Source organism: Sciurus vulgaris (assembly GCF_902686455.1).
Source record: "Sciurus vulgaris genome assembly, chromosome: 2".
Taxonomy (NCBI): Eukaryota; Metazoa; Chordata; class Mammalia; order Rodentia; family Sciuridae; genus Sciurus; species Sciurus vulgaris.
The window spans coordinates 115,975,153-115,998,503 of record NC_136462.1 but is presented as its reverse complement, the minus strand read 5'-3'; the positions used below and the strand labels follow the sequence as shown (position 1 = coordinate 115,998,503).

General features: G+C 38.6%; 1 protein-coding gene and 1 pseudogene across 3 annotated transcripts in view; both read right to left on the bottom strand.

The window, feature by feature from the left end:
* The window catches only part of GLCE (glucuronic acid epimerase), a 97,873-nt gene extending 82,028 nt beyond the window's left edge, over positions 1-15,845 (bottom strand). For both annotated transcript variants that reach the window (XM_079118669.1, XM_079118670.1), the window contains exon 1: positions 15,651-15,845. The gene's annotated coding sequence lies outside the window, so the exon portion shown is untranslated. The remainder of the gene's footprint in view (positions 1-15,650) is intronic.
* On the bottom strand, positions 6,548-7,216 carry LOC306655576 (zinc finger matrin-type protein 2-like; annotated as a pseudogene). The gene has a single exon. The product of its transcript is annotated as a zinc finger matrin-type protein 2-like (transcript).
* Positions 15,846-23,351: the final 7,506 nt, after the last annotated feature.

Genomic DNA, 23,351 nt, shown 5'->3' with positions numbered 1-23,351 from the left:
TTATTTATATTTATCATAAACAATACAAGCAAATGTGAATTCTTCCTGATTGATTTAGCTTTTTTTTTCTTTCTTTTTTTATTGTAAACAAATGGGATACATGTTGTTTCTCTGTACATGGCATAAAGGCATACCATTTGTATAATCATAAATTTACATAGGGTAATGTTGTTTGATTCATTGTTATTTTTTCCCTTCCCCGCACCCCTCCCACCCCTTTTCCCTCTATACAGTCCTTCCTTCCTCCCTTCTTGCCCCCCTCCCTAACCCTAACTCTAACCCTAACACTAACCCCTCCCTGCCCCCATTATGTGTCATCATCCACTTATTAGCGATATCATTCGTCCTTTGGTTTTTTGAGATTGGCTTATCTCACTTAGCATGATATTCTCCAATTTCATCCATTTGCCTGCAAATGCCATAATTTTATCATTCTTTATGGCTGAGTAATATTCCATTGTATATATATATATATACACATTGTATATTCCATTGTATATATATATATATATATACATTGCATATATATATATACACATACACACACCAGTTTCTTTATGCATTCATCAATTGAAGGACATCTAGGTTGGTTCCACAATCTGGCTATTGTGAATTGAGCAGCTATGAACATTGATGTGGCTGTATCTCTGTAGTATGCTGATTTTAAGTCCTTTGGGTATAGGCCAAGGAGTGGGATAGCTGGGTCCATTCCAAGTTTTCTAAGGAATCTCCACACTGCTTTCCAGAGTGGCTGCACTAAATTGCAGCCCCACCAGCAATGTATGAGTGTACCTTTTTCCCCACGTCCTCGCCAACACCTATTGTTGCTTGTATTCTTGATAATCGCCATTCTAATTGGGGTGAGATGGAATCTTAGGGTGGTTTTGATTTGCATTTCTCTTATTACTAGAGATGTTAAAACATTTTTCCATATGATTGTTGACTGCTTGTAGTTCTTCTGTGAAGTGTCTATTCATTTCCTTAGCCCATTTGTTGATTGGACTATTTGTATTCTTGGTATAGAGTTTTTTGAGTTCTTTATAGATTCTGGAGATTAGTGCTCTATCTGAAGTACGATTGGCAAAGATTTTCTCCCACTCTGTAGGCTCTTTCTTCGCATTGCTGATAGTTTCCTTTGCTGAGAGAAAGCTTTTTAGTTTGAATCTATCCCAGTTATTGATACTTGCTTTTATTTCTTGTGCTATGGGAGTCCTGTTGAGGAAGTCTGGTCCTAAGCCGACATGTTGAAGATCTGGACCTACTTCTTCTTCTATAATCTGCAGGGTCTTGATTTAGCTTTGAAACAAACATTTACCATTTCTTTTTCAATGTTTTAATTCAATATGACAAGGAGTATTCTGATCTAAGCTGGGACTCAGAACCCAACTGAAACAACATTCCATTTGTAGCAGATGTTGTATAATCAAGAAAAACAGACAAATGAATTTAATGCAGAGACTGAAAAACTACAATGGTCATCCATTATTCAATTTTTAAATTCTTGGGTACATCAAAACGTCCACCACCCTCAAGTCATTCATTTACTTATTCTCTAACTACATCTGGAATCTGTTATATACCAGGTACAATTAAGTGCTAGAATTAAAACTAGTAAGCAACAGAATTCTGTAAAGATAAATAATTTAAGAGTCTACCCCCAATGCCACTGATTGACTTTATGATAAATTAGCTATAAATGTGTATTTTAAAGTTATATGAAAATATTATTTTTATTTGTATTTTATGTTGCAATGCCAAATAGGAGTTTGAAAAAAAGTTACCCTGAAAACTACTTAATTTAAGTAGTTAATTCCCTTTAAGCTGTAATACTATATGTGATCATGCAAATGAAATCACTTCCCATGCCAGAGTGACTTTAAATTATCCAGTAACTTTGAATTACCCGGTTTTCTTTAGTATAATTTTTCAAGAGAGATAGTATTAGTAAATAAAGGATATTCGGTTTCTAAATTTTAGCAAATGAACATAGCACTACATGACTTAGTATAATGTAAGACTTCCCAGCCAGTACATTTGCTTTCCTAGTTTGTCATATTTTCTATTCAAAGGTTCTATGGTTAAGTTTGGTAAATTCACACTTTCTTGAGTATTTTCAGAAATTGGATTTGTAAAAATTCAAGTAAAATAATAACTGGGAAAAAAACAATTTACATCACAAAAAGTCCCCTCCCTCACACCCTTACCACGCCACCCCCCAAGAAGAATCAAGGAAAACCTATATGATTAGCTTCACTGAGAAGGCAAAAAGATCTCTGATATGGGCTAGAACCCCACTGGGAAAAATTTTGTACGGAGAATAGAGAAAATAGAGCTGATGACTGTAAACTAATTTCATCTATGGTTCAATTAGATATTTTCATAGACATTTATTTCTCAAATATTTTAAAATATATTCCTTTTTCTTTCACTAGACTTTTTTGGGTTTGTATTAATATGACAAAGTAAAAAATATACTACAGGCAAAGTACATTTACTGGAATTTATCTCCTGGTTTTGCTTTATTTCTTATAAAATGCTCATTTGGAAATAGCAGTTTTACGTATCTGCCACTTCTGCTGGTTAATGACACCAAAATTGGCATATTCATAGAAAACCAACTAAAGGGAAGTTCCAAACTTTGGGGAGAGTGGTATGAAGAATGTCAGGATAAGTAAAAATCATTTCTATTTTCTTATTTTTCAATGTTTAAGCTGACATAATGCTATCATTTATAACTAATTACTAAATAAAGACAAAAATAAAGATGCACTGAAGATAAAAAGTAGCAATTAAATATATGGAAGTTCTGCACAGGCATTTTTTTTTTCATCTTTTAAGTGTTTATTGTATAATATAAAACCACAAAAATAAGACTGCTCATTTCCAGGTACATTTAATCTGTCTAATTGTTTTGATTACAGCCCAAACCTACATTGAACACAGCCCTCTGGGTTCCAACATCTGTAATACTACATAGAAAAGGCACATCTCTCAGGTCTGTGGGGAAAGGTCACACACCTCCTTTTTGACAAAAAGCCTTTCTCAAAACCAATGCACCAAACATGTCGCTATGTATACCTTTTTCAAAATCTTGGTTGTCTGTGCATGTGGACTGCATTTCTCTTTCAAACTTGTCCCCAAAAGAAGTCCAAAATTTTTTATTGGCTTTGTCTGCAATAGCATTCGCTAATTTTCCAGAACCATTTAGATTCATTCTTGGAAGCACTGAGAACAATTGTACATAATGCAGGACATGCACACCTTGGGTACACAACAGTTACAGCAGTTAACCAATTACAGTCAGGATGGAATAAATATGCTGTTTTCAATATTTTCAGAAAACAGTACAAAGGTCCAATTTGTAACAGCAAGGTTTTGAAATTAAGATAAATCACAGAGAGTAGAATAACAATCACTGCACAAACTCTCTGTCTTTTTTTTTTACATGTCACTTAAGAAGGCTGTCCCTGAGGTATTCATAATTCATTGTTTACTGCAAAGGTGATTAATAAATTTAAGCTTTAAAAATGATCTATAAGTTGATACTTTGGCTCTTTGGAGCTTATTTAGTTAAGAAATTTTCCTTGACCGACTTCAGGGTGGTTGGGGGCACTCCAACGGGCTATGGCGATAAAAAGTTCAATTCATAAAGACTCAGAGGTGTAGGGGACTCTGGCCATTTCTCACCCTTTCTGCACAGCCAGGTTTGGCTGCTGCTTGAGATGGCAGCAGACTTTGGCATCAACCACCTGAAGACAGTTCTGCAAGATTACAGGATACTGGAGTTAGAGAGTCAGGGAGGCTTCCACCAAGATTTCCAAGGAATCCTGGGAGCCTAAGCAAAGTGGCAAGATCAGAATACCTGTGAGCAGCCCCTGAGAGGACAATGTGAAGATGTGAGAAGAAAGCCAAAAATGCAGGGGAGACCCTGAGATTAAGAAAAGCCAATACTATGAAAGTTCTGCTGATGAAAGCTGCAGGAATAAAGCAGAAAAACGCCAAGACAGAGGCCATGTAGGCAGAGCTACAGGACTTGTTTGTCCAGCTGGATTTCAGCCTTACCTTGGTTCCATCCCCTCTTTCTATGCCCCTATTTCTCTCTTGTGGAAAGAAATGTTTACTCTGTGCCTTTATATACTGAATATATGTAACTTGCTTTTGATTTTTACAGGGGCTCATACTGAGAGTTTGCCTTGAGTCACAGATAAGATTTTGGACTTGGACTTTTGGGCAAGACAGATAGGGTGTGGCTGGGAGAGGTGGGTCATTGGGGGCATGTCTTTGCAGGTATACATTTTGTCCCTGGTGAGCAGAGTTGTTTCTTGGTGGGAATGTCCTGAGCTGCTTTCCTTTGTCATGTCCCTCTGCCTTGATGTTCTGCCTAACCTCAGGCCCAGATATGGAGTTGGTCGTCTATGGGCTGAGACCTCTGAAACCATGAGCACCAAATAATTTTTTTTTCCTCTTTAAAAAAAAAAAAAAAAAAAGGTCACAAAGTCCCCCCTACTCTAAAAGGGGGGGAAAAACCATTTCTGGATTCCTGGTTTGTTCAAGAGGCAGTAAATAAAAGTTTATTGTTTCAGTATGAATTTAAACAACTGAATCATTTAGAAGTTAACCTTTGTTTCAGATTTTGGCATTACATTATTTTGTACAAATGCAGGAGACAAAGTTTAAGTATTTGAATGTAACAGTACTTATGCCATCACATGTAAAAGCAACTGCAAATAGTCTGTGGCACTTTTAAAAGAAAACTAAAATCTCATTTCCTTTGGACCTGCAAATAAACTTTTTAAAATTCTCATGTAAGTTATTTCATATTCTAATTTCAGAGGTTGATAATCAAGGAAGAATAGTTTTTCCTACAAACATTTGATACTATGTGAAGTTGTAAGGTAGTTTAGAATTGATGCCCAAAAGAAATTTTTACAAAATGGAATTATAACTAATGAAGTAATTAAAAAAAAAACCTCGAATTTAAAGTCCTTAGAGGACGACAGTTTGATTAAACCCCTACTGAGTACATGCTTTGATCTCCAGTCCCATTTTCATTTCAATTGTCAGAAAGAGCTATTTCTATTTGTTTATGAACCAATATATCCCTTCCTTTAACTTTCTATCTTTCTTTCTTTTTTCTTTTTCTTTTCTTTTTTTTGTACCGGGGATTGAACTAGGGGCACTCGACTACTGAACCATATCTCCAGTCCTATTTTGTACACACTACTTCATTCTTATTATTCTTCTCTGAATACACTATTCACCTACGTCTTCTTTAAAATGTGGCCAAGAAAATCAAAATCAAAGATGAAGACTAGAAAGGGATAATTAACTGTGTTTTAAACAACATGCTTCAAAATAATGTAGCTTAAGGAGGTGTTAGCTTTTGGACCACTGACAAATCAACTTCAGACAAAAAGGGAGCCATACCCAAGCAGGAACATATTAAACACACATTAAAGAATGAACACATTAAAGAATGAACATTAAAACAAAAAAAACACCTACTGCTCTTAGCCTTCCAGGTCTTCTACATTGCACCTATACAAACTTCTTTAAAATCTTCAATTATAGGAATTTGTCTATCCCTATCAAATCTGTACAATCAAATACAAAATGTCTGTAACAAGTACTTTCTTAAATATAGCCTGGTCTTTTTCTTTTTTAAATAGGCCCAAGTCAATGCCATTTATTACACACGTTGAATAACCTCTGAGACCTAAGGGCTCCCACTGTGAGTTTGTGTGCTTGGTTGTATTTTTTGGGTTTTGGTGGTTTTCTTTTTTCTTTTTTCTTTTTTTTTTTTCCATTTTCTTTTTCGCATCAAACAGGTTCTTCCAAGAGCCTGCTCACAAGGAAGACAAAAACAAAGAAATCTTCAGTAAAATGAAACAAACTGGAGAAGGTAGAACAGTCCACATCTGAAGAACAATGTTAAAGAACTCACCAGACACAAACCATACCAAACACTCATCCCATTTAATTTCCTGTTACATGCGCTAAAGGAAACCAAGAACATCAGGCCCCAGGGCAGCAATGCTCTGAGATTCTAGCTCAGTCTCCCCTCTGTGACAGATTCATGCACACAATCCACACAAACCACTGACCCAGGCAGAAGTACACACGCATGCACAGGAGGCGGCTAGAGAACCACAGAGCAGGATGGGAGGCAGGGCTGGTCAAGAATATGCCATCAGCTGGAAAATGGGGACTCAGAGAACCCTTCTGTTGCAGGTTGAACAAGTCAGAATTAAAACAAAGGCAGAACACAGAATAAAAGTAGGATGCTCAGACAAGAGGTTAGATAGATGAAGACCGAAAGATGCAGAGTGAGTTTTGGGAAAGCAGTCTCAGAAGGGAAGGCCTTTCTTTATTGGGAACTCAGATGTGCAAAGATCTTGTGACTCCAGTGATATAATGAAGCTAAAGGAATATGCCACAGCATTACCTCTGCATTCTGTGCCCTCTCCCATGGTAGAGGGAATCAACAAACACCCACCCCTTAGTCCTGCCCATTAACGCTCTTACGGACTTTCCCTAGTACCCAAAAAGAAATGACCCCCCCTAACACACAGAGTTAGGTCCAGCATAGGCCAAAGTTAGGCCAAGCACAGAAAACCTCAGTAACTCTTCTTGGTGGAACCAAAGCCTGAGAAGCCCATCACAGCTGCCATCTCATCATCCTCTTCAAATGTCAAGTCTTCCTTGGCCCTCCTCTTCTTCTCCTTCTGTTTCTCTTTCTTATATGCTTTAGCCTTTTCCTCCTCTTCTCTGAGCTCCTTCATCCTTTCCTCAAAATCATAATCTTTCTGCTTCTCTTCCATCTTCTTCTTGTTGACTTCAAAACGTTTCTTCACTTGATCCAGGGTGGAACCTTCCACACGCATAGACATACCCAGGTTTCGCTGATGTTTCTTTCCATTAATGTGATCCAGGAAGTTGATAGAGTCTTTCACCACACAGTCACAGACATTGCAGTAATATCCTCCCATCTCAGACTGTGGGGTGGTCTTGGTAATGACAATTGTCTTCCCAAGCTTAGATCCCAAGTCCACTTTGTAGTCCCTGTGCCGCAGGAGTTCCTGCTTGACTGGCTGCACTGGTTTTCCATCCTTCTTTTCTCTTTCTTCCATAAGCCTCTTCTCAGCGAGCTTCTCGTATTCATCTTTGTCCCACTTTCGGCGAAAGTCCAAGTTTTTGTCCCTCTGCCTGATGCCATCTTCACTGCGAAGTCATATAGCCTGTTCTTATTAATAAAAATAAAGAAAGTCGGGCATAGTAGCACATACCTGTAACCCCAGTAATAGAGGCAATAGGATCGCCAAGTTCAAGGGCAGTCTTGGCAATTTAGCAAGAACCTCCTCAAAGTAAAAAGGACCAAGGATATATCCTCAGTGATAGAGTACCCCTAGTACCAAAAATAATAAATAAATAAATAAACAGATGAATAAGGGTAGGTGAGGATCCTGATTCTGTACGTTCACTAGTACTCCCTTATAAGTTCAAGAGGAACTGATAAAAATCTTAACTAGTATATGGGGGAAAACAGATTTTTGAGGCACATTCCTAAGAATGTACTGCAGTTCAATATTAAAATCAGCCTATTAATCATCAGGCTTTGAATATGACCTTTGAATCAAATTACAAATCCACCTATCTATGTAATTACTCAGACCACATTTCTTTATCTGGTCCACAAATATATCTGAAGAAGCTGTCAAATGCTATATTTATAACCCTGAGGGCCCCTTTCTTCATCTGTAAAATGAATACTAAATGAGACAACCTATGTAAAGCATTTAAATCAGTGTCCAACACATTAAAAATCCAATAAATGTAGTTATAATTCTAGATACACTGTGGCCAGAGTATTTCCTGATATAACTACCAGTTTACTTACCCTAGAAGTGAGGCTAGATGTCAAGACCTGTTCTTTGAGAACTCATGCTGATTCCCACTCCTAGTGATCAGTACTTTATTTTATAAGTACCATAAACACAAGAATACAATAAGTTGCTGAATTCAATTTGTTCAAGAAATGACACCAAGCTTATCTGTTGTTATTATTACCTGCAACTTTCACTTATTTTCCAATACTGTACTTATTTTAGGAGTTAACACGATTTATACATAAAGTGGATTTTTAAAAAAACAAGGTTTATTCAATTCTCTTTTCAAAAATTAAGACGAATTTCTTACTTTTGATAAAGACACCAAGATTATATAAGATGTTAACCCTAGGGGAAGTTAAATGAAGGGTATATGGTACATGAGAATTCTCTGTACTATTTTGCAATTCTCCTACAAATACGTGACTATTTTAAAACTGAATATTTTAAAACAATCAAGATAATATCTTCCCATTATGATGAATTCTTTCTTAAAACTCAGCAAATATTACCAACCACTATTAGGTATAAATTCTTTGAGGAGATCTTGTAATTTATCTTGAGCAGAAGACATGAATTCCAGTAAACAGAATCCCTTATAATACCCCTATTTATAATCTTTGGTCACACAATGAGTTAGTATTCAGTAAACAACAGTCATCTAAAAATTTTATTTTGGGGCCTTAAGAAATCGATCCCAAAAGCAAATATATTTTCCCTAAACCATAAAAACTCTGTAGAATCCAATTAAAATTTCTGCTTGTATTGCTCAAACCACTTATTTAGCAGTCATGTTCAAGTCAAGCTCTAAAAGATCTTTGATGTATGATACAAATTACTACTATACCATTAGCATAAAACACTTTAAAATATATACTTAAAAATGTTATATCAAGACTGATTCTTTTTTTTTGGGGGGGTGCTGGGGATCGAACCCAGGGCCTTATGCTTACAAGGCAAGCACTCTACCAACTGAGCTATCTCCCCAGCCCTGATTAGTTTTTAAATTAGACAAATAAGAGTTTAGGAAAATGATGAATTTATTTACAATAACTTAAATTTTCACTGTTAAACAACAAAGTCATGAGAATTCTGCTAAAACTGTTAACCGAAACACTGAAATACTAAAAATGCCTAAGAATATAGTATCTTTCTCTAAAATGCTCTCCTAAATACCTTCAAATAGCTTTTGTACTTGAGTTTCTTTTAAGTATCAACTAATTTTCAGAAACTTGGCTTTCCTTTTATGAAAAGTACTACAGAATCAGTACTATAAACAGTAGTGCTATGTCAAAGAATTGATTCACTAATTAAAAGAGCTGAAATCACCTGTCTTATAGAAAATTACTGTCAAATGCCACCAGACCCTGCTTTTCTTCCTTCTGGACCAGTAGCCAGACACTAACGATATTTAGACCCTTTCTTATTTTTAGTATATGAATTTAGCACATGATACCACATCTAAATCAGATAGCATTTTAATGAATGCTCTACATAATCCATCTAATGTTTTGGCAAATATATATGTACACACACATATATAAATACACATTTACACATTTATACACATACATATACATGCATACACAGTTGGCCCTCTGTATCTACCAGTTCTACATCTGTGGATTCAACCAATAGAAGGTTGAAAATATTTGGAGAGAAAATTGAGTCTGCACTGAACATTTTTTTTCTAATCATTATTCCCTAAACAACAGAGTATAACAACTATTTACATAGCTTTTACAATGTATTAGGGATTACAAGTAATCTAGTGATTATTTAATGTATACAGGAGAATGTGTGTGCATTACATGCAAATACTATACAACATTTTATACCAGTGAGGAGCTAGCCTCTTCCCTAACCTGTAAATCACTGGCAGGAACTAAGACAGAAGCAGGAAAGGCCTAAAGAAGGTCCCTCCTCTATGGAAAAGAAACCCTGTTGATGGCACTCAGGGTAGACCTGCTCCAAATACCTCATATACATATATATGTATATGTCTGTGTGTGTGTGTATAAAAGAATGAGGTTAACTCTTAGTTATATAAGAACAGAAATAAATTCTTTTTTTTTTTTTTTGGTGCGGTTAGGGATTGAACCCACTGAGCTATATCCCCAACCCAAAAAAATGAAATCTTATGCCCACCAAAACACATGTACAAAATTGTTTATAGTAGTTTTATTTCTAAAAGTTATAAACTGGAAACAGCCTAAGTATCTATATGTCTATCAACAGTAGAATAGACGAATACATGCTCACATAATAGAAAAACATTTAGGAACGAAAAAGAATAAGCTATTGTTAATTTAAAAAACATGGATGAATCTTACAGACATCACATTTAACAAAGGAAAGCAGACATAGAAGAAAGGCTGGATCCCATTTATATGAAACTCAAGAATAAGCACGACTACTCTAGAGTGATGGAGATCAGAAAAGTGGTCACCTTTGCAAAGTACTGACTAGAAGAGAACATAAAGGAGTTTTCTAAGTTCCTAAGTTCTAGAAGTATCAACATCTTGATCAACATCTTGATCTTGGTATATGTTTGCATGTATAAAAATTCATTATTCTGTTCATAAGAATTCATTTCATTGCTAATAACTTTATTTAAGTTAACTTCATTTAAATACACATACACATCAAGCCTCTTCAGGGAAGTGACAAGATTTTATGCAGTTTTACATTCCTGTTATTTGGCGCATGGTTGAAACTTAATTAAGAACTGGTAAGGTTGATGCTAATAACTAATCAGGCATAAGATCAGTAAACTGTGGATAGGCTTAAAAAAAAAAAAGGAAGACAAGAAAACAAGATTAGGGATTCACATGAGTAAAGGTAATGAGGTATCTCTGTGTGTCATGATCCAAAGTCAGGATTTTCTCTGAGCCATGTCCTTAAGACTCTAAGATTCTTGATGTCACTTTTTAAAAAGCAACTCTAAGCTTCCCCTCCCCAAGGGGTCAATCAGCCATCTCCTATTTCTTTCAAATAATAATTTTACAATGTCAGTGTACACAACCAGCTTAACAAAGAAAATCATACAGACCAACTAGCTGTGTGATCTTGCGCAAGCCACTCAACCATTCTTACATGTCAGTTTCCTTATATGCTTGCTAAAGGAAGGAGATGGATTAAATAGTATCTAAAGTCCAATCAATCTCAAATTCTCCACTTAAGCTTTTTTTGGAAGAACTGAATGGATAATCCTTACAAACTACTTCTTCAATTTATAAAATGAGCAAAATATCAGTTAATTTAACACTTATTCAGAAAGCAGTGTAGTGTTTATGAAAAAGCATAGAATGTGAAGTTACTCAGACAGATATAGTCATTGTCTGCTTCTTAGTAGATAATAATCATGGGAAAGTTATTAAGTCAGGATTTGTTTTGAAAATTAAAGGCAATGAATATATGTAAAGCAATTTTTAGGCCAATATAAAAACTCATACACTGGCATCACCAATTTCCAAGTAAAAAGCAGTCAAGGTAAAATACCTACCAAATCAAAATTTGAAATTCCTACATTAGTTATTTTCTCTAGCAATTTTAAAAATAGGAATTAATGGTTGCCTCAAAATTCTATAAGACTTTACTGCAAGCTTAACTCTTATTGTGTTGGCAGTCTCACTTCTTAAATACAAGGCAAGAAAATAAGATAATTTAGAAGCACCAAAGTTCTAGGAAAATAGGACAGACAACACTGAGATTTGAGTTTAATTCATTTGGGACATAATAAAGACATTAATCTTGGTTTTGAGAGTTTAAACAGGTAATGAGAGTCAATTACATGTAAATAAGCAATACAAATTCAAAAAACAGTAAATATAAACCTGCCTTTGAATCCAGGAAAAGAGATATAACTACAGAACACTAATGAACTTAATGGAATGAATGAACAAAATACACTGGGTAAATAACTGGGTGCGGTGGGAAGATGGAGAATCCAAGGGTAGAGTCCTAAAAAGCATAACATTAAGTTTTATCTTGAAAAATAAGTAGAATTTACTATAACACAAGAGAAAGAAAAGCATGCTAGACAGTGGAGAGAACAAAGGTGAAGGCTCTGAGTTAGGAAGCAATAATGTTCATTTAGTAACCTGCTTTATTTGTAAAACTGGAACTTGAGATTTGTGGTAGGGGAAACACAAATAAGCCAGATGATGAAAGGCCTTGTAATGACACAGTTAAGACTAAATACTGTAAGTACAAAGGAAGTATGGGTTTTAAGAAAAAGTAATGAACAGATTTGCATTTTAGAAAAATTACCTTGGTAGTAGTGTATGAATGGATTAAAGGGAGTCTAGATCTCATTCTCCACTCAGAGTTAAATAAGGACATAACATTACTATATAGATATTCCATGACAGAGCCAGGGATCAGAAATTTAAAAACAATCCTTTAATAGACAAAACTAAATGATCCAAAACAAATCATTTACCTTCGTGAATGTACAATGTGGTTAAACATTTATCATGTATCTTTAAAAAGAAGAGGCTTCTAAAATTAGGTATAATATATAAAAACTATACAGAACTAGTTGTATCCTGAGAACTAGCCCTCTACACAGCCATATATGTATATATAGTACATATATGTATATGTGGAAACCAGGGCCCTGAAAGAGTAAGGAATTATCCAAGGTCATGCTATCAGTAGTACAGTGAAGACTGGAGTCATGTCTGACAATTTCCCTTCTAGAAATTGCTTTAGTATATCACATGTATGATTTTAGAATTTTGAATAATTCAAAAGACACTTTGGTACTGTCACTTTCATCAGTGTAATAATGATACTATAAAGCTTTTCAGAGCTCATATGTCTCACAATAAAAACATCTATTTGATGGGTATACGATTGACAAAAAAAAAATCTTTTCTGAAGCTTGTCCCACAATAAGAACACCGTGCCTCCCCACCCCTCAAAAAAAAAAAAAAAAAAAAAAAAAAAAAAAACTGCCCTCTTCTTCTCTAGAGAGTTTACAAACTTACTTTCTCAAACTCAGGAAACAGTTTAAAGAAGGGCTAAAATTAATTTATATTTATATAATTAAATACTCAACACCTTTAACATTTTACTTAGGTCTACATCTTATTTTGTTGTGCTTACCATCTCACCTTGCCCCTATAATTTTTATACAAAAAGAAATATCTTTTTTCTTCATTAGTAAAAACAGGTGGAAGTGGAAATGTTGAGCCTTATAAATACTGTATATTTCACAAATTTGCATAGTGTTCAAAATGTTAATTTTTGAACTTCTCTAATTTGCACTTAATGTGTGCTTGTTGAAATATTCAAGAAAAAAGTATAAAATTTTTAAATAGGACTACCATGCCTCTGCAACTCCCTCCTAGAGAATCCTTTAAATATAAGTTTGACAGACTTTCTTATGCTTACATACAGAAGTATTTTTAAAGAGTCAATATATATTTAACACCCAAACTCCTGATAATAATTTAATCTCATATTAATAATTCAGATAGAGTACTACCTTGCTTGGTTTTTGGTTATTTTAACAGACATCAATTATATTACTACTCATACTTTTAAAAATAGCTGAATCCCAAGTTCCCTGTATACTTCTTTCTTAGCATCATCACCAGTTGTTTATCTCGCTCCCTTTTGATATAGGTGACTGCTAAAATCACTGTACCTTCAATGTTGTGACACCAAGCAGAAAATAAAAAATTTGATCAGTCTATGCTTACTTAGAAGTCATGAAAGCCACATTTCTAAAATCTGCTTAATTTATCATTTGTCTTTCTCTCAAAAATGGGGGAAAATGGATCTATTTAGAGTTCTGGGGGCTACAGTGTCATATACCTGCTGAACTAATGGGTCTTGATGGTGGTAACGGCCAAGCAGATATTTGGGTTTGAACAACAAAAATCTACAAGAAGCCCCTCAAAGGGTTAAATATTCCTACCTAGCATTCCCTTGTTTTTAAAAAATGATTGCAAAATTCTAAAAAAAAAAAAAAAAAAAAAGCAAAATTTAAAAATTCAGTATGTTATCCTTACTCTGATTCTAAGATGAAATAAAATGTCATTTTAAAAAACTGTCAATGAGAAAAAGACTGCGGTAGACTTTGCTTTGGCATAGTCAAATTTGCCCTTTACCCCAGATTACAAATTTACAGAACTACTATGGGTAGAGGCTCCATTGCCTGTCAAAACAGACTTCCTGAGGAGAAGAAATGCCAGGTAAATGCCAGATTTTCTGATTTATACTTTTGGGTCATTTTATCTAAATCCCACCTAAATTGGGCTAGTCACCAAAAACTCTAAGACCCAAAACAATAAAACTGATAAGCAAGATTCTGTAAAAGAGCTCTATTCGCCATCCTTAACAGGTTGTAAAAGATGCTTTTGCAAAGGTCTAGCTTTAGAACTTCAAATTCCAATGTTTTTTGGAAGCTGGACTCATCCCTCTCCACAAATGCTTTTCAAAAAACACAGAAGTCAGAACACACTTTTCCAGCACTACTTAATTCTGCCTAAAACTCAGGCAAGACTTTAGGACAGATCTAAAAATGTCGGATCAGCAAAGTAGACCACCTAGGAAGGGAAGCCAAGACGACACAGCCTTCCTCGCGCTTGGCAATTTCCAGTTACTCAGGAGCTGTATCTTCGCGGAACCTGCGGACACGCGCCTCCTGAAAAACCTACAGACCACATGCCCACTAAAGGTAGTGCCACTCTCTAGTTCCCACGGCTCCAGAGAGGCCAGCGCGCCCCCACAGGGATCCCGGGGCACAGAAAAGAGAACTGCAGAACAAATTCACTATTTCAACAGCTAGGCAACAACTCGGATCAATCCTCCCATTAAACATTGAGTAAATCTCATCTAGAGAGACCAGACCGAAACCGTTTCAGGATGCTAAACAGCCACAGGCAGTCTATTGGGCCAGCTTAAGAAGGAAGCCACGAAAGCTCCCTCCCGTCCCCTGGAGACTCAGCGCCTGCTGAGCCGCGCCCACGCCGCTAGATCGCCCGGGGACCCGCTAACTCAGCCGGTCGCCTACCCCCACACCCCCCCCAAAAAAAGACTGGGGACAAAGCCCAGTTACCGCCCCACTCTAGGCAAAGCAGAAACCCCAGTATATTCTCTGGTATCCGCGGGACACCCTTCGGCCCCAGCAACTCACCAAGGCGGCCCCCGCCCCTGCGGAACAGATACACCGCCCTCTCGCCCCGAGACATCGATAAACACACCCCTCTCCCCGGAACCCTGACACTCCGCTTCTTTATCTCAGAAAAGCGTAGACGCCCACCACCGCTCAAAGGACTCCCCAATACCCCAGTGATGTGCCCCCGGACACCTGGGATCTTGCTAAACTGCTTCCGCTGCCCCCAAACAGCCCAAGACCCCAATAAACAGTCCCCTTGTCCTGGAACCCCGCTACACCACCTCAAGGAATCTGAAGACCTGACAAATCTCCCTCGACCCCGAACACCAGGGACCCTCTTTGCCACCACCCACCCCCACCCAAAGCCAGAAGAGCCCCAGGACCCCCAACGAACCTCCCTCTCACCTCGAGAGCCCCCTCACTCGCTACGCCGCCCTTCGGCGCCCGCCCCCGGATCCCACCGCAGCGCCTCCTCGCCCACCGCACTCCAGAGCCCCACTCAGCCTCGCGCCCACCAGGCAGCGCAGCGCAGCCCCAGGAGCCGCCCCCGTCAGGAGTCCGCCTGCCCCAGCGGCTCCGTGTCGCCGCTCCCCGACCGCTCCTCAGCGCAGACGCGCGCTGGGCTTCCTCACCTGAGCAGCGTCGGGGGACAAGCGGACCGGGAGCCCTGAGAAGGAGAAGGAGGCTGCAGGTAAGCGGCGGCCCAGGCCTGCGGTGCCGCAGCTCCAAGCTCTCCGCGAGGAAGCGCTTGTGTGAAGAGAGACCTCCAGCTCCGCGCGCAGCCGGGAGACCAAGCCACCGCCGTGCCCGCCGCTCTTCCCGCGAGATCGCAGCCACGGCGAGGGGCGGGGCCGCGGCGAGGGGCGGCAGCTGGGGCTCCTTGAGCGACAGCGCCGGCAGCCTGTTGGCGGCAGCGCAGGAGGCGGGACTCGAAGCCTACTGTGACCAATTGTAGAAGAGGAAAGGTGATCCTCCCCGCCCTTCATCAATAAACCACGGGCAAAGGTAGTAGTGACCTGAAGTAGTCAGCGGCGACCGACTTTGGTGGCGAGGTATAGATGACGTGCCTTGGCTAGCGTTTGGTCCTGCCCGGCCGCCGTAGATAGACGGTTTGAGGAACAAGCCGGCCGGTCTTACACTGGTACGAACGGGGCGCACCTTTGATAACAGCCGAACCTGAAGTAGCGCGGGGATTTCTTATTTTCCAGGTTGAAGGTGCATCTGCCTTGGGTTGCCGCGTGGTAACGTCCGTTTAATGCAAATTAAAATTCCCCTCTTCCCCTCATTTCGGCCTCTCCTCCCTCTCTCCTTCAAACAGGGTGACAATTGTTAAGATGCCCATGGTTTTCATGCCCCAGCCCGGGACATCTGGTTTGACAAAGGACTCTTGTGGTTCATGCATTTGTTTCTACTTAAAGCCTTCCCATACAGTAAAAAGTAAATCTCACTTGAGTCACCAACATAACAAATTCCAAAATTAGATGAAAAGTAACTTCGTAGACCCAAGTGCCCAATAGTGTTTGGCACACGCAGAGCACTGAATAAACATGAAAAGAATGAATGAAGACTGTGATATTTAAATGTATGAAATCTGGACCGAGCCCAGAAATTTTGGGCTTTCCTATCCTTTCCTCTACAATGACAGCCAATCCCTTTACACTTAAGTCCAGACTCCATTATTATGCCTATCCTGTAGCCTTCATTCATCTTCCCCCTCCTTTCCCGTCTTGCCACAGCAAATAGTGCTCTTTTTCATCAAGGTTAACCCCCGCACCTGTGCACTGGATCACAACCATGGTTTAATCAGCTTTTCAGATTATCAATTTCTTTCTCTAACTCCTTTCTCCCACAAATATACTCAGACTCCCCCAATCTTTGAACAGAACAAAACCGCCTTACCTCTTCCACCCACTCAACCTGCCCTAGCTCCTTTCTTCTGAGAATCACTCATCTTGAGAAACATCAAAGTATATTTACTGTCTCCACCTTTTCATCTCCTATTTTCTCTGCTAAAATGTTGTTTTTGCCCACAATCTGCTGTTCTCAATGGTTTCAAAAGACTTCTTTCCTAATGGAGGTCTATTTGGGGGTCATCTTTAACCTCTCTGCAACTAAGTAACAATGCTGACTGCCTCCTTTTAGTATCTGCCTAACTACCTTCTGAATCTATAGCTACTTCTCTTTTTTCTTTTTCCCCAGTCCCCTTTGCTGGTTTGAAAACTGTTGCCTATTGATGTATCCTTATCTTATAACCTCACCATATGCATAATAAGAAAAATGTCCACACATGGTTGCACACTTTAGTGCCAATAATTGGCTCAGACAAAAACTGTTAGAAGGCTGTTATCAAGAATACAAGCAATAATAGTTGTTGGTGAAGATGTGGGGGAAAAGGTACACTCATATGTTGCTGGTGGAGTTGCAAATTGGTGCAGCCACTCTGGAAAGCAGTATGGAAATTCCTCAGAAAACTTGGAATGGACCTACCATTTTACCCAGTTATCCCACTCCTCTGTTTATACCCAAAGGACTTAAAATCAGCATACTACAGTAACGCAGCCACATTAATGTTTATAGCAGCTCAATTCACAGTAGCTAGATTGTGGAACTAACCTAGATGCCCTTCAATAGATGAATGGATAAAGAAACTGGTATATATCACAATGGAATATTATTAAGCCATAAAGAAGAATAAAATTTTGGCATTTGCAAGTAAATCGCTGGAGTTGGAGAATATCATGCTAAGTGAAATAAGTCAACCCCAAAAAACCAAAGGTGAATGTTTTCTCTGATAAGTGGATGCTGACATATAACGAGGAGCAGGGAGGGGATAAGGGAAGGAAGGAGGAGCATTGGATTGTGGAGAGGGAAAAGAGCGGAGGGAAGGGGGCAAGGGAAGGAAAGATAGTGAAATGAGACAAATATCATTACCCTATGTACATGTATGATTACATAAATTGTGTGAATCTCCAGCGAGTACAACCATAGAAATGAAAAGTTGTGTTCCATTTGTATACGATGAATCAAAATGCATTCTGTAAAAATAATTTTTAAAAACTGTTAGTCCAAAGGGAGGAGACATGGCTGTGAGTCTTGAGTTGAGTGGTAAGACAGTAGGTTGACCACACAAATGCAGGGCAGAAATGGAGGCTTTGGGGGGGAAAATTATGTGAAAGAAAAGCTTGAGGGCTGAGCCTGGCTATGAGTTGGCCAGTTTGATTGATTGCTGCAGAAAAGTAGTGGGAGATAAGATCAGAAAGGAACCAAAGAATGAAAGGCCTTAAATACCAAGCCACGCTGATTTGGCCTGATTTTGTATTAAATGGGGAGCCAGGACCAATCCTAGCATTTGTAGGACCCATGAAAAGCTACATCTGGAGGCCCACATATCAAATGTCTAAATATGTAAAAGTTATAAAACAAGCTAACAAACTGTGAACTTTAAAAAATTGTATCCTTTTACAAATACACTTTGATAATAACTTGAAAGACCGTGTTTGGATTTAGAGTTCTGGGATAGGACTTCTCATAGTACCCTGCTGAAAAAAAAAAAAAAAAAAAAAAAAAAAAAAGGCAGGTTAAAGAGAGCAGCCTTTTCTCATTACTTTCTATAGTCAGTGCAACCCCACATTACAAGTTAACCCCCAGTGTGGGTACACATGTCCAAGCTCCATTTCCACTTCTCCACCCCTGGAATTTCATGGGCATGCCACAAGCCCAGGGGTACATATTTCAGGATCTAGGGAGAAGTTCACAGAGGCCCTGCAAGTTAACTCTGGGACTTTGGGCAGGGAATTCTGGCTGCTGAGCACCTGATGAGGTCCAAAGTGGTAAAGTCAACTCCAGTCAGCTCCAGGTGGGCACATTCCTTGGCAGTTTGTAGGAGTACAACTGGAGAACTCAGTAGAGCCCTTTTAAGGCAGACCCCTCCTGTCTGCCTCTAAATATGGTACTAGCAGATCCAATGAATTTTTTAATAGTGACAAGTAGATTCTATCTGTATCTTGAAACAAAAATCTGCATGTATTCTATGCTTCCCACCCCCTTGGCTCTTGTCTTAACAGCAGGGATGTACTAGAAAGAATACTCTGTATCCTTTTGGGCATCTTTTCTCCAATGCTCAGTCTCATAAATTATATCATCCCATAAGATTCCCTTATTACTTAGTATATCAGAAATCTGTGTGACTGTAAATGTGAGAAAAATAAGAAAGCTCTGAAGTGTTCTCAGCCTGGACTAAAGCTTGTCACACTTTACTTTGCCTTCTAAATAAAATGCTTTGGAAGTAGAAGCTCTTGAGGCCCCAGGAAGGGTATGCAAGCAGTGTGAGTACTGAAAAGGCAGCAAGCCACCGCTCACAGGGGCACCCTCTCCCCATCTGTCTTTATGGCACGATGCGTCATTCCGTGGCCTGACAGTCACGCTCTGTTCCTGCAACCTCTCCATCTGTTACCAAGTGCTCCCTTCCTGGTGTTTTGCACTGAAAGTCACCAAGGGGCCAGAGCCACCTTGGTCTCTTTTAGAGCTCCAAGCCTGGAATTCTGCTCGTGGATCCTGCATACTTCTCAGTGGTGCTGCAGATGATTTCAGTGTTAGGCATTGGCACTTTGCTTGATCCAGCACTGGGGTCTGTCTGCTCATAGCCTCACTGTCACCATCTGTGATTGGTCTTTGCCAACCAGCAGCAGAACAGAACCCATCTGCTTCTTACTCAGTTCTGACCACTGCTGCCTTGTTCTGACCTATTTGTCTAAGTCCCTATTCTGAAGCTTTACCAAGTGCTCCCTGGCCACTGCATATTCACAAGTAATATTGTTTAAAAAAGTAGACGAAGAAATCTGACTCTCCAACTTCTCTTCCATCTTTTTAGAGTGTGTGGGGATACCTATTTGGTTAGATTAGAAGGCTGAAATTCTGTGTGAATTATCCTAAGATTGAGGGAGCAGTATTCATCTGTCCATTTGCTGACCCCTGACTAAACCCTTGACTTTGGTTTGTGTTTTGCAAATAACTAGCCACAAAGAGGGGGGAAATCAATAGAACTGTTTAAAATATGTCCTAAAATTATTTGATACACCTTCTCAAGAAATGAAGCTTAATTAATTCCCTTCCCTACTGTGCATGGGCTAGACCTAGTGACTCACTGCTTCTGAATAGATACAGCAGAAATTAGTGTGTGACTTTTGAGATGGGTTATAAGAGGCACGGAAGCTTCTTCCTTGATTTCTTTCTTTGATCACACACTCTGGAGTAACGAAAGCATAAGGACATTCAAGCAGGGGTTCACATGGCCAGAAACACAAGCCTCCAGACATTACCTGTGTGAGTGAGCTATCTTAGAAAGCCTAGTTCAGCCCAAGTTAAGCCTCCGATGACTATAGCCTGGGGCCAACACCTTGACATAACCTCATAAGAGACCCTGAGCCAGAACTACCCAGCCTAACCTCTCTCAGATTCCACAAAGAAACTGTGAGTTTATAAATGTCTATTGTAAAGACACTTTATTTTGAGATCACTTGTTATGCAACAATCAATGGCTAATACAAGAGTGTTGAGAACAGTTCAATCTACTCCTACTCCTGGAATAAAATACCTGACAAACTCACAGCCTACTAATCATCAGGCACTAACATTACCCAAAGAGCAAACGACAATGGATCGGTACCATAACTTACTGCATACAAAATGCAAGTGGCACTATGCTCAAAGAAAGTGGAGGAAGTCATTTCTTGGTGGAAACAAACACATTTTCAGTGCTTTAAGATTCAGACCCTTCAGAGCATTACGGCAATTGGAGATAACAACAACTGTGGAGCCATTTGGAGGCAGTTAATAGTAGGTCTTGAGCAGTAGGGAAACCTTTTCCTCCCCAAAGCTTACAGTGCTTTACAAATGTACCACTTTCATCCAATCTTGTGGAAAAGTATATGTTTCTATGAAAACAGAGGGGGAAAACATCCTCTTACCTATCCATATTGGCTAAGAATAAAAACTTGAAAACTCCATCTCTCAGGACCCTGTCAAAATAATTGACATCCTGACAACATAAAGTGTCCATATGAGAATAAAGTATGTTTGACAGCAGGAAGATTGAATTCTATAATATAATACTATATTTCTTACTGCTGTGAATTAAGGTTCAGTAAGAGGAGAAATTCTCTTATTAAATTAAAAATGAAGAAATTCACATAAAAAGGAAACCAATTAGCCAAGTCAGGTATATTGCATGTCTAACTTCATTTTACGTATATAAAGAGCTACATAGATTAGCCATTCATACAATGAAAGCATCAAATAACTTTGTAAGTTGACCAGGAAATGACTTACAGCTAAGAAAATATATTTGAGATGGATTTGCATCTTCACAATTCAAATGATTATAACATGAATGTATTATAAACCTTCCATTTTCCTTAGCAGCGAGGGGAAAAATTCAGTCTGAACCACATGATCCCAGAGAATATCTTAGTTCTCCACACTGCTCTCAACCCCTTCTGTCAAATATAATCAACACTTATTGGATAGCTGCAAAGTATAAAGCATGGTGAAGAATGCAAGCTATCAATCATAGTTCCTACAAGAAACAGAAGGAGGAAGAGAACAGATGGGGAGAGGACCTTCCCAGAGAGAGAAAAAACATCTATCCCTGGAACCCATGGTGAATCAACCCCACAGAACTGCATGAATGGAACTTGAGTTGCATGGTCCCCAGAGGAAACCTGAGACACTATTACCCTTCTGACGATTTTCCTTTGGGTTTGAAAAAAAGCCACTTGGACTAGATGAGAATCAGAAATATATAATATCTTGCATGTAGTAAGTTATTTTTACTTAAAACAATGTGAAATGGACCTTGTTACTTGTACCTAAAGGAATCCTAAAACTGGTGGCCAGGTACTGTTACACAAAGAAAGAGGGATATGAGTATACTTTTAGAATGGGTGGAAGCTTATTAAACAGAAGGTCACTTCTGAATGGAGTAAACAAGAAAAAAAAAAGTGTGATGGAACAAGCAACTCACCACAGAGAGTAAGTTAAGTTAATAAGAATTACAGGTCAGGGTCTGATTACAGAAGGCCCAACAGAGTCTGGATAGACTTTATTCTGTAGCCAACTCCAGTCTGTCAGAGGCTTTTAAGCAGAACAGTAGCCTGATCAAACCAGTGTTTGTGAAGATTAATCCTGAATGATCTCACGAGCTGAACTGAAGTGGGGATATCCCAGGCATGAGACAATAAGGGAAGAACCTAAAATCCCAAGATTAGTAATCTCAACAGTAGGTGACCACTCCGCAAGGCAGAGCTAATCAGTGTTTTATTACCAAATAGGTAACTCCTAGTGACGTTTTGACTTGGAAACAGTACTTCAGATTGGTCCTTACACGTTCCACAGTTATTTACTATGTGCCTAGCACATTTGATACACAACAATAGATAAGACAACTATGAAGACTTAAGTCAATGGGGTGTATACTTCCATGAAACAAATGATGAAGCACAATCACCATAAGTGCTATGAAAAGTATTGGGTGCTAAAATAGACATGTAGGCCAGTGGTACAAAATAGAAGATATAGACACAAACCCACATAAATATGACTATCTCATACTAGACAAAGGCACCAAAAACATATATTGAAGAAAAGATAGCCTCTTCAGCAAATGATACTGGGAAACCTGGAAATCCATATGTAGCAAAATGAAATTAAACTTCTATCTCTCACCTTGCACAAAACTCAACTCAAAGTGGATCAAAAACTTAGGCACTAGAACAGAGACCCTGTGTCTAATAGAAGAAAAAGTAGGCCCAAATCTTCATCATGTGGGCTTAGGACCTGACTTCCTTAACACAATTCCTAAAGTGCAAGAAGTAAAATCAAGAATCAATAAGTGGATGGATTCAAACCAAAAAACTTCTTCTCAGCAAAGGAAGCAATCAATAATGTAAAGAGAGAGGCTGCAGAATGGGAGAAAATCTTTACCACATGCACCTCAAATAGAGCCCTAATCTCCAAGATATATAAAGAACTCAAAACACTGAACACCAAAGAAACATAAAATAAAATAAAATAACCCAATCAATAAATGGGCTAAGGAACTAAAGAGACACTTCACAGAAGAAAAAATACAATTGATCAACAAACATATGGAAAAAAGTTCATGATCTCTTGCAATTAGAGAAATGCAAATCAAAACTACTCTAAGATTTCATCTCCCTATAGTTAGAATGGCAATTATCAAGAATACAAGCAATAATAAGTGTTGGTGAGGATGTGGGGGAAAAGGTACACTTGTACATTGCTGGTGGGACTGAACATTAGTGCAACCATTATGG